This window comes from Eubalaena glacialis, chromosome 1 (assembly GCF_028564815.1).
Source record: "Eubalaena glacialis isolate mEubGla1 chromosome 1, mEubGla1.1.hap2.+ XY, whole genome shotgun sequence".
NCBI lineage: Eukaryota > Metazoa > Chordata > Mammalia > Artiodactyla > Balaenidae > Eubalaena > Eubalaena glacialis.
The window spans coordinates 135,823,410-135,835,885 of NC_083716.1; positions in this window are offsets into that span (position 1 = coordinate 135,823,410).

A 12,476-nucleotide genomic window follows, 5' to 3' on the forward strand; every position below is an offset into this window, starting at 1 on the left:
TATTCCATTGTGCCTAAGTACCACAACTTCTTTATCCATTTTTCTCTTTCCTGGCATGTTTAAGGTGTACTGAAGTGGAGGTTCTTGTACACAGAGCAGCCCTAAACTTTGGGGTGCCTGTGTCTTGTTGATTTTTAGTTTTCCCAATTTATATGCCCATGAGTGGAAGTGCCCTATGCTCTGTAAGCTGTGTTTATTACATGTTTCAGGACACACCGTACACTTCTCCAGAGTGGCTGTTGGCAATTGACATCCCACCCCTCAGCCTAGCAAGGCTCCCATGTCTCCACGGCCTGTCCTGCATTTCTGGTTTTTACACATTTTGCAGCATGGCCCTTATGACCGATGGCAAGCGAGACTTCTTTGTAGTGCTGATTTGCACTTCCGGCTTGCTTGGTTGGCCAAAAAGGGCGTATGCGTTTTTTCCTGAATATATTCAGGAAAAAACGCATACGCCCTTTTTGGCCAAGGGCATCATTGTCAACGTTTTGCCGCTTTTCATGTGCTTTAAAGGCGAGTCGAATCTACCTCCTGAAATCTGTTTCCGGCAATTCTGCCTTGCTTTCAAACCCTCTTTATTGCCTTCCCTCAATATATTTGTGGACGAGAGTTATCATTTATAACTCTGCAGGTTTGTGAATTGCAGTGGCCCTGAGCTCCATTTGTCAACTCGCTATTTTGGGAGCTGGCCGCAAAAGCGCAGGATTGCTTCAGGCCCTATTCTGGATCCGGGGGGCAGGCTGAGCCTGTGCTTCATTCTTCTTCCTGATGAGGAAATAGAGTGACCGCTGCCTGTCCCAACACCTAGAGCTAGTCTCTCATTGGTTCCCCGTCTTCCCGTTCATCCTCAGGACAAATTGCAACCTGTACGAAACAAACAGGAGGTTCAAGGTGCTGATTCTCCAAGTAGGGAGATTGTTAGTAAAGCGGCTGGAATGGCGAACCCGAGCACAAGGAGAGGAGAAATGAGGTGCGTTTTAGAAACCTTTCCCGATCACACGGTGTACCATCTTCTGGGTTTCCCAGGCATGTTTTCGATGTAGGAAGATGCCCTTGAACCTGCAGATTGGGGACCCATGGGGTGGGTACCGCGCGGTATTACTTTAAAGCGTCTGCGTTTGCTCACCCAACCTCACCAATCCTCTCAGCCCCAAGAGTGTCCAGCCTTATGTCTCATCCAGCTGTGGGTCTAGATATGGTCAATCCAGGTTGCATCAGAGCCCCCGAACGGATTTTGTAAGAATTTCTGTCTCTTTCACTGTCTTTGTTTTATGGGGTTCATTTTAAGTAATTTATTTTGATAATGGGGTTGAGCTGCTTTTCCCTCCTGTGTTTATGCCGCTTTACACCCTCTTGATTCAACTCCAGAGAGATATCAATACATAGGTTTCAAGATTCTTGCTAGTCAGATATATTCTTGTGCGGTGAATAGGTGGTGTTGAGTCCAGTTCACTGAGCAGGGAGGAGGTCTTGTCTGTTACATATTTGGCTTATGGAACGGTATCTGAGCTAATTTCAAACCATTGTTTTATGCATCACCCCACCTCACCTTTCCCGTTAAGCAGCCATAGTGTGTCTTCTAAATGTGTGACTCTGTTCTGTTTTGTAATTCAGTTCAAGTGTAGCGATTTTGACATGCCCTCTATAAGTGATATCTTAGGATAAGTGTCTTTTTCTGTGTGACTTATTTCACTTAGAATCCTCGTCCCTAAATCCACTCATCATGCTGCTACTAGCCTTATGACATTGATTTCATGGCTGAGTGATATTCCATTGTGCCTAAGTACCACAACTTCTTTATCCATTTTTCTCTTTCCTGGCATGTTTAAGGTGTACTGAAGTGGAGGTTCTTGTACACAGAGCAGCCCTAAACTTTGGGGTGCCTGTGTCTTGTTGATTTTTAGTTTTCCCAATTTATACGCCCATGAGTGGAAGTGCCCTATGCTCTGTAAGCTGTGTTTATTACATGTTTCAGGACACACCGTACACTTCTCCAGAGTGGCTGTTGGCAATTGACATCCCACCCCTCAGCGTAGCAAGGCTCCCATGTCTCCACGGCCTGTCCTGCATTTCTGGTTTTTACACATTTTGCAGCATGGCCCTTATGACCGATGGCAAGCGAGACTTCTTTGTAGTGCTGATTTGCACTTCCGGCTTGCTTGGTTGGCCAAAAAGGGCGTATGCGTTTTTTCCTGAATATATTCAGGAAAAAACGCATACGCCCTTTTTGGCCAAGGGCATCATTGTCAACGTTTTGCCGCTTTTCATGTGCTTTAAAGGCGAGTCGAATCTACCTCCTGAAATCTGTTTCCGGCAATTCTGCCTTGCTTTCAAATCCTCTTTATTGCCTTCCCTCAATATATTTGTGGACGAGAGTTATCATTTATAACTCTGCAGGTTTGTGAATTGCAGTGGCCCTGAGCTCCATTTGTCAACTCGCTATTTTGGGAGCTGGCCGCAAAAGCGCAGGATTGCTTCAGGCCCTATTCTGGATCCGGGCGGCAGGCTGAGCCTGTGCTTCATTCTTCTTCCTGATGAGGAAATAGAGTGACCGCTGCCTGTCCCAACACCTAGAGCTAGTCTCTCATTGGTTCCCCGTCTTCCCGTTCATCCTCAGGACAAATTGCAACCTGTACGAAACAAACAGGAGGTTCAAGGTGCTGATTCTCCAAGTAGGGAGATTGTTAGTAAAGCGGCTGGAATGGCGAACCCGAGCACAAGGAGAGGAGAAATGAGGTGCGTTTTAGAAACCTTTCCCGATCACACGGTGTACCATCTTCTGGGTTTCCCAGGCATGTTTTCGATGTAGGAAGATGCCCTTGAACCTGGAGATTTGGGACCCATGGGGTGGGTACGGCGCGGTATTACTTTAAAGCGTCTGCGTTTGCTCACCCAACCTCACCAATCCTCTCAGCCCCAAGAGTGTCCAGCCTTATGTCTCATCCAGCTGTGGGTCTAGATATGGTCAATCCAGGTTGCATCAGAGCCCCCGAACGGATTTTGTAAGAATTTCTCTTTCTTTCACTGTCTTTGTTTTATGGGGTTCATTTCAAGTAATTTATTTTGATAATGGGGTTGAGCTGCTTTTCCCTCCTGTGTTTATGCCGCTTTACACCCTCTTGATTCAACTCCAGAGAGATATCAATACATAGGTTTCAAGATTCTTGCTAGTCAGATATATTCTTGTGCGGTGAATAGGTGGTGTTGAGTCCAGTTCACTGAGCAGGGAGGAGGTCTTGTCTGTTACATATTTGGCTTATGGAACGGTATCTGAGCTAATTTCAAACCATTGTTTTATGCATCACCCCACCTCACCTTTCCCGTTAAGCAGCCATAGTGTGTCTTCTAAATGTGTGACTCTGTTCTGTTTTGTAATTCAGTTCAAGTGTAGCGATTTTGACATGCCCTCTATAAGTGATATCTTAGGATAAGTGTCTTTTTCTGTGTGACTTATTTCACTTAGAATCCTCGTCCCTAAATCCACTCATCATGCTGCTACTAGCCTTATGACATTGATTTCATGGCTGAGTGATATTCCATTGTGCCTAAGTACCACAACTTCTTTATCCATTTTTCTCTTTCCTGGCATGTTTAAGGTGTACTGAAGTGGAGGTTCTTGTACACAGAGCAGCCCTAAACTTTGGGGTGCCTGTGTCTTGTTGATTTTTAGTTTTCCCAATTTATATGCCCATGAGTGGAAGTGCCCTATGCTCTGTAAGCTGTGTTTATTACATGTTTCAGGACACACCGTACACTTCTCCAGAGTGGCTGTTGGCAATTGACATCCCGCCCATCAGCGTAGCAAGGCTCCCATGTCTCCACGGCCTGTCCTGCATTTCTGGTTTTTACACATTTTGCAGCATGGCCCTTATGACCGATGGCAAGCGAGACTTCTTTGTAGTGCTGATTTGCACTTCCGGCTTGCTTGGTTGGCCAAAAAGGGCGTATGCGTTTTTTCCTGAATATATTCAGGAAAAAACGCATACGCCCTTTTTGGCCAAGGGCATCATTGTCAACGTTTTGCCGCTTTTCATGTGCTTTAAAGGCGAGTCGAATCTACCTCCTGAAATCTGTTTCCGGCAATTCTGCCTTGCTTTCAAATCCTCTTTATTGCCTTCCCTCAATATATTTGTGGACGAGAGTTATCATTTATAACTCTGCAGGTTTGTGAATTGCAGTGGCCCTGAGCTCCATTTGTCAACTCGCTATTTTGGGAGCTGGCCGCAAAAGCGCAGGATTGCTTCAGGCCCTATTCTGGATCCGGGGGGCAGGCTGAGCCTGTGCTTCATTCTTCTTCCTGATGAGGAAATAGAGTGACCGCTGCCTGTCCCAACACCTAGAGCTAGTCTCTCATTGGTTCCCCGTCTTCCCGTTCATCCTCAGGACAAATTGCAACCTGTACGAAACAAACAGGAGGTTCAAGGTGCTGATTCTCCAAGTAGGGAGATTGTTAGTAAAGCGGCTGGAATGGCGAACCCGAGCACAAGGAGAGGAGAAATGAGGTGCGTTTTAGAAACCTTTCCCGATCACACGGTGTACCATCTTCTGGGTTTCCCAGGCATGTTTTCGATGTAGGAAGATGCCCTTGAACCTGGAGATTTGGGACCCATGGGGTGGGTACCGCGCGGTATTACTTTAAAGCGTCTGCGTTTGCTCACCCAACCTCACCAATCCTCTCAGCCCCAAGAGTGTCCAGCCTTATGTCTCATCCAGCTGTGGGTCTAGATATGGTCAATCCAGGTTGCATCAGAGCCCCCGAACGGATTTTGTAAGAATTTCTCTCTCTTTCACTGTCTTTGTTTTATGGGGTTCATTTTAAGTAATTTATTTTGATAATGGGGTTGAGCTGCTTTTCCCTCCTGTGTTTATGCCGCTTTACACCCTCTTGATTCAACTCCAGAGAGATATCAATACATAGGTTTCAAGATTCTTGCTAGTCAGATATATTCTTGTGCGGTGAATAGGTGGTGTTGAGTCCAGTTCACTGAGCAGGGAGGAGGTCTTGTCTGTTACATATTTGGCTTATGGAACGGTATCTGAGCTAATTTCAAACCATTGTTTTATGCATCACCCCACCTCACCTTTCCCGTTAAGCTGCCATAGTGTGTCTTCTAAATGTGTGACTCTGTTCTGTTTTGTAATTCAGTTCAAGTGTAGCGATTTTGACATGCCCTCTATAAGTGATATCTTAGGATAAGTGTCTTTTTCTGTGTGACTTATTTCACTTAGAATCCTCGTCCCTAAATCCACTCATCATGCTGCTACTAGCCTTATGACATTGATTTCATGGCTGAGTGATATTCCATTGTGCCTAAGTACCACAACTTCTTTATCCATTTTTCTCTTTCCTGGCATGTTTAAGGTGTACTGAAGTGGAGGTTCTTGTACACAGAGCAGCCCTAAACTTTGGGGTGCCTGTGTCTTGTTGATTTTTAGTTTTCCCAATTTATATGCCCATGAGTGGAAGTGCCCTATGCTCTGTAAGCTGTGTTTATTACATGTTTCAGGACACACCGTACACTTCTCCAGAGTGGCTGTTGGCAATTGACATCCCGCCCATCAGCGTAGCAAGGCTCCCATGTCTCCACGGCCTGTCCTGCATTTCTGGTTTTTACACATTTTGCAGCATGGCCCTTATGACCGATGGCAAGCGAGACTTCTTTGTAGTGCTGATTTGCACTTCCGGCTTGCTTGGTTGGCCAAAAAGGGCGTATGCGTTTTTTCCTGAATATATTCAGGAAAAAACGCATACGCCCTTTTTGGCCAAGGGCATCATTGTCAACGTTTTGCCGCTTTTCATGTGCTTTAAAGGCGAGTCGAATCTACCTCCTGAAATCTGTTTCCGGCAATTCTGCCTTGCTTTCAAATCCTCTTTATTGCCTTCCCTCAATATATTTGTGGACGAGAGTTATCATTTATAACTCTGCAGGTTTGTGAATTGCAGTGGCCCTGAGCTCCATTTGTCAACTCGCTATTTTGGGAGCTGGCCGCAAAAGCGCAGGATTGCTTCAGGCCCTATTCTGGATCCGGGGGGCAGGCTGAGCCTGTGCTTCATTCTTCTTCCTGATGAGGAAATAGAGTGACCGCTGCCTGTCCCAACACCTAGAGCTAGTCTCTCATTGGTTCCCCGTCTTCCCGTTCATCCTCAGGACAAATTGCAACCTGTACGAAACAAACAGGAGGTTCAAGGTGCTGATTCTCCAAGTAGGGAGATTGTTAGTAAAGCGGCTGGAATGGCGAACCCGAGCACAAGGAGAGGAGAAATGAGGTGCGTTTTAGAAACCTTTCCCGATCACACGGTGTACCATCTTCTGGGTTTCCCAGGCATGTTTTCGATGTAGGAAGATGCCCTTGAACCTGGAGATTTGGGACCCATGGGGTGGGTACCGCGCGGTATTACTTTAAAGCGTCTGCGTTTGCTCACCCAACCTCACCAATCCTCTCAGCCCCAAGAGTGTCCAGCCTTATGTCTCATCCAGCTGTGGGTCTAGATATGGTCAATCCAGGTTGCATCAGAGCCCCCGAACGGATTTTGTAAGAATTTCTCTCTCTTTCACTGTCTTTGTTTTATGGGGTTCATTTTAAGTAATTTATTTTGATAATGGGGTTGAGCTGCTTTTCCCTCCTGTGTTTATGCCGCTTTACACCCTCTTGATTCAACTCCAGAGAGATATCAATACATAGGTTTCAAGATTCTTGCTAGTCAGATATATTCTTGTGCGGTGAATAGGTGGTGTTGAGTCCAGTTCACTGAGCAGGGAGGAGGTCTTGTCTGTTACATATTTGGCTTATGGAACGGTATCTGAGCTAATTTCAAACCATTGTTTTATGCATCACCCCACCTCACCTTTCCCGTTAAGCTGCCATAGTGTGTCTTCTAAATGTGTGACTCTGTTCTGTTTTGTAATTCAGTTCAAGTGTAGCGATTTTGACATGCCCTCTATAAGTGATATCTTAGGATAAGTGTCTTTTTCTGTGTGACTTATTTCACTTAGAATCCTCGTCCCTAAATCCACTCATCATGCTGCTACTAGCCTTATGACATTGATTTCATGGCTGAGTGATATTCCATTGTGCCTAAGTACCACAACTTCTTTATCCATTTTTCTCTTTCCTGGCATGTTTAAGGTGTACTGAAGTGGAGGTTCTTGTACACAGAGCAGCCCTAAACTTTGGGGTGCCTGTGTCTTGTTGATTTTTAGTTTTCCCAATTTATATGCCCATGAGTGGAAGTGCCCTATGCTCTGTAAGCTGTGTTTATTACATGTTTCAGGACACACCGTACACTTCTCCAGAGTGGCTGTTGGCAATTGACATCCCGCCCATCAGCGTAGCAAGGCTCCCATGTCTCCACGGCCTGTCCTGCATTTCTGGTTTTTACACATTTTGCAGCATGGCCCTTATGACCGATGGCAAGCGAGACTTCTTTGTAGTGCTGATTTGCACTTCCGGCTTGCTTGGTTGGCCAAAAAGGGCGTATGCGTTTTTTCCTGAATATATTCAGGAAAAAACGCATACGCCCTTTTTGGCCAAGGGCATCATTGTCAACGTTTTGCCGCTTTTCATGTGCTTTAAAGGCGAGTCGAATCTACCTCCTGAAATCTGTTTCCGGCAATTCTGCCTTGCTTTCAAACCCTCTTTATTGCCTTCCCTCAATATATTTGTGGACGAGAGTTATCATTTATAACTCTGCAGGTTTGTGAATTGCAGTGGCCCTGAGCTCCATTTGTCAACTCGCTATTTTGGGAGCTGGCCGCAAAAGCGCAGGATTGCTTCAGGCCCTATTCTGGATCCGGGGGGCAGGCTGAGCCTGTGCTTCATTCTTCTTCCTGATGAGGAAATAGAGTGACCGCTGCCTGTCCCAACACCTAGAGCTAGTCTCTCATTGGTTCCCCGTCTTCCCGTTCATCCTCAGGACAAATTGCAACCTGTACGAAACAAACAGGAGGTTCAAGGTGCTGATTCTCCAAGTAGGGAGATTGTTAGTAAAGCGGCTGGAATGGCGAACCCGAGCACAAGGAGAGGAGAAATGAGGTGCGTTTTAGAAACCTTTCCCGATCACACGGTGTACCATCTTCTGGGTTTCCCAGGCATGTTTTCGATGTAGGAAGATGCCCTTGAACCTGCAGATTGGGGACCCATGGGGTGGGTACCGCGCGGTATTACTTTAAAGCGTCTGCGTTTGCTCACCCAACCTCACCAATCCTCTCAGCCCCAAGAGTGTCCAGCCTTATGTCTCATCCAGCTGTGGGTCTAGATATGGTCAATCCAGGTTGCATCAGAGCCCCCGAACGGATTTTGTAAGAATTTCTCTCTCTTTCACTGTCTTTGTTTTATGGGGTTCATTTTAAGTAATTTATTTTGATAATGGGGTTGAGCTGCTTTTCCCTCCTGTGTTTATGCCGCTTTACACCCTCTTGATTCAACTCCAGAGAGATATCAATACATAGGTTTCAAGATTCTTGCTAGTCAGATATATTCTTGTGCGGTGAATAGGTGGTGTTGAGTCCAGTTCACTGAGCAGGGAGGAGGTCTTGTCTGTTACATATTTGGCTTATGGAACGGTATCTGAGCTAATTTCAAACCATTGTTTTATGCATCACCCCACCTCACCTTTCCCGTTAAGCAGCCATAGTGTGTCTTCTAAATGTGTGACTCTGTTCTGTTTTGTAATTCAGTTCAAGTGTAGCGATTTTGACATGCCCTCTATAAGTGATATCTTAGGATAAGTGTCTTTTTCTGTGTGACTTATTTCACTTAGAATCCTCGTCCCTAAATCCACTCATCATGCTGCTACTAGCCTTATGACATTGATTTCATGGCTGAGTGATATTCCATTGTGCCTAAGTACCACAACTTCTTTATCCATTTTTCTCTTTCCTGGCATGTTTAAGGTGTACTGAAGTGGAGGTTCTTGTACACAGAGCAGCCCTAAACTTTGGGGTGCCTGTGTCTTGTTGATTTTTAGTTTTCCCAATTTATACGCCCATGAGTGGAAGTGCCCTATGCTCTGTAAGCTGTGTTTATTACATGTTTCAGGACACACCGTACACTTCTCCAGAGTGGCTGTTGGCAATTGACATCCCACCCCTCAGCCTAGCAAGGCTCCCATGTCTCCACGGCCTGTCCTGCATTTCTGGTTTTTACACATTTTGCAGCATGGCCCTTATGACCGATGGCAAGCGAGACTTCTTTGTAGTGCTGATTTGCACTTCCGGCTTGCTTGGTTGGCCAAAAAGGGCGTATGCGTTTTTTCCTGAATATATTCAGGAAAAAACGCATACGCCCTTTTTGGCCAAGGGCATCATTGTCAACGTTTTGCCGCTTTTCATGTGCTTTAAAGGCGAGTCGAATCTACCTCCTGAAATCTGTTTCCGGCAATTCTGCCTTGCTTTCAAATCCTCTTTATTGCCTTCCCTCAATATATTTGTGGACGAGAGTTGTCATTTATAACTCTGCAGGTTTGTGAATTGCAGTGGCCCTGAGCTCCATTTGTCAACTCGCTATTTTGGGAGCTGGCCGCAAAAGCGCAGGATTGCTTCAGGCCCTATTCTGGATCCGGGCGGCAGGCTGAGCCTGTGCTTCATTCTTCTTCCTGATGAGGAAATAGAGTGACCGCTGCCTGTCCCAACACCTAGAGCTAGTCTCTCATTGGTTCCCCGTCTTCCCGTTCATCCTCAGGACAAATTGCAACCTGTACGAAACAAACAGGAGGTTCAAGGTGCTGATTCTCCAAGTAGGGAGATTGTTAGTAAAGCGGCTGGAATGGCGAACCCGAGCACAAGGAGAGGAGAAATGAGGTGCGTTTTAGAAACCTTTCCCGATCACACGGTGTACCATCTTCTGGGTTTCCCAGGCATGTTTTCGATGTAGGAAGATGCCCTTGAACCTGGAGATTTGGGACCCATGGGGTGGGTACGGCGCGGTATTACTTTAAAGCGTCTGCGTTTGCTCACCCAACCTCACCAATCCTCTCAGCCCCAAGAGTGTCCAGCCTTATGTCTCATCCAGCTGTGGGTCTAGATATGGTCAATCCAGGTTGCATCAGAGCCCCCGAACGGATTTTGTAAGAATTTCTCTTTCTTTCACTGTCTTTGTTTTATGGGGTTCATTTCAAGTAATTTATTTTGATAATGGGGTTGAGCTGCTTTTCCCTCCTGTGTTTATGCCGCTTTACACCCTCTTGATTCAACTCCAGAGAGATATCAATACATAGGTTTCAAGATTCTTGCTAGTCAGATATATTCTTGTGCGGTGAATAGGTGGTGTTGAGTCCAGTTCACTGAGCAGGGAGGAGGTCTTGTCTGTTACATATTTGGCTTATGGAACGGTATCTGAGCTAATTTCAAACCATTGTTTTATGCATCACCCCACCTCACCTTTCCCGTTAAGCAGCCATAGTGTGTCTTCTAAATGTGTGACTCTGTTCTGTTTTGTAATTCAGTTCAAGTGTAGCGATTTTGACATGCCCTCTATAAGTGATATCTTAGGATAAGTGTCTTTTTCTGTGTGACTTATTTCACTTAGAATCCTCGTCCCTAAATCCACTCATCATGCTGCTACTAGCCTTATGACATTGATTTCATGGCTGAGTGATATTCCATTGTGCCTAAGTACCACAACTTCTTTATCCATTTTTCTCTTTCCTGGCATGTTTAAGGTGTACTGAAGTGGAGGTTCTTGTACACAGAGCAGCCCTAAACTTTGGGGTGCCTGTGTCTTGTTGATTTTTAGTTTTCCCAATTTATACGCCCATGAGTGGAAGTGCCCTATGCTCTGTAAGCTGTGTTTATTACATGTTTCAGGACACACCGTACACTTCTCCAGAGTGGCTGTTGGCAATTGACATCCCGCCCATCAGCGTAGCAAGGCTCCCATGTCTCCACGGCCTGTCCTGCATTTCTGGTTTTTACACATTTTGCAGCATGGCCCTTATGACCGATGGCAAGCGAGACTTCTTTGTAGTGCTGATTTGCACTTCCGGCTTGCTTGGTTGGCCAAAAAGGGCGTATGCGTTTTTTCCTGAATATATTCAGGAAAAAACGCATACGCCCTTTTTGGCCAAGGGCATCATTGTCAACGTTTTGCCGCTTTTCATGTGCTTTAAAGGCGAGTCGAATCTACCTCCTGAAATCTGTTTCCGGCAATTCTGCCTTGCTTTCAAATCCTCTTTATTGCCTTCCCTCAATATATTTGTGGACGAGAGTTATCATTTATAACTCTGCAGGTTTGTGAATTGCAGTGGCCCTGAGCTCCATTTGTCAACTCGCTATTTTGGGAGCTGGCCGCAAAAGCGCAGGATTGCTTCAGGCCCTATTCTGGATCCGGGGGGCAGGCTGAGCCTGTGCTTCATTCTTCTTCCTGATGAGGAAATAGAGTGACCGCTGCCTGTCCCAACACCTAGAGCTAGTCTCTCATTGGTTCCCCGTCTTCCCGTTCATCCTCAGGACAAATTGCAACCTGTACGAAACAAACAGGAGGTTCAAGGTGCTGATTCTCCAAGTAGGGAGATTGTTAGTAAAGCGGCTGGAATGGCGAACCCGAGCACAAGGAGAGGAGAAATGAGGTGCGTTTTAGAAACCTTTCCCGATCACACGGTGTACCATCTTCTGGGTTTCCCAGGCATGTTTTCGATGTAGGAAGATGCCCTTGAACCTGCAGATTGGGGACCCATGGGGTGGGTACCGCGCGGTATTACTTTAAAGCGTCTGCGTTTGCTCACCCAACCTCACCAATCCTCTCAGCCCCAAGAGTGTCCAGCCTTATGTCTCATCCAGCTGTGGGTCTAGATATGGTCAATCCAGGTTGCATCAGAGCCCCCGAACGGATTTTGTAAGAATTTCTCTCTCTTTCACTGTCTTTGTTTTATGGGGTTCATTTTAAGTAATTTATTTTGATAATGGGGTTGAGCTGCTTTTCCCTCCTGTGTTTATGCCGCTTTACACCCTCTTGATTCAACTCCAGAGAGATATCAATACATAGGTTTCAAGATTCTTGCTAGTCAGATATATTCTTGTGCGGTGAATAGGTGGTGTTGAGTCCAGTTCACTGAGCAGGGAGGAGGTCTTGTCTGTTACATATTTGGCTTATGGAACGGTATCTGAGCTAATTTCAAACCATTGTTTTATGCATCACCCCACCTCACCTTTCCCGTTAAGCAGCCATAGTGTGTCTTCTAAATGTGTGACTCTGTTCTGTTTTGTAATTCAGTTCAAGTGTAGCGATTTTGACATGCCCTCTATAAGTGATATCTTAGGATAAGTGTCTTTTTCTGTGTGACTTATTTCACTTAGAATCCTCGTCCCTAAATCCACTCATCATGCTGCTACTAGCCTTATGACATTGATTTCATGGCTGAGTGATATTCCATTGTGCCTAAGTACCACAACTTCTTTATCCATTTTTCTCTTTCCTGGCATGTTTAAGGTGTACTGAAGTGGAGGTTCTTGTACACAGAGCAGCCCTAAACTTTGGGG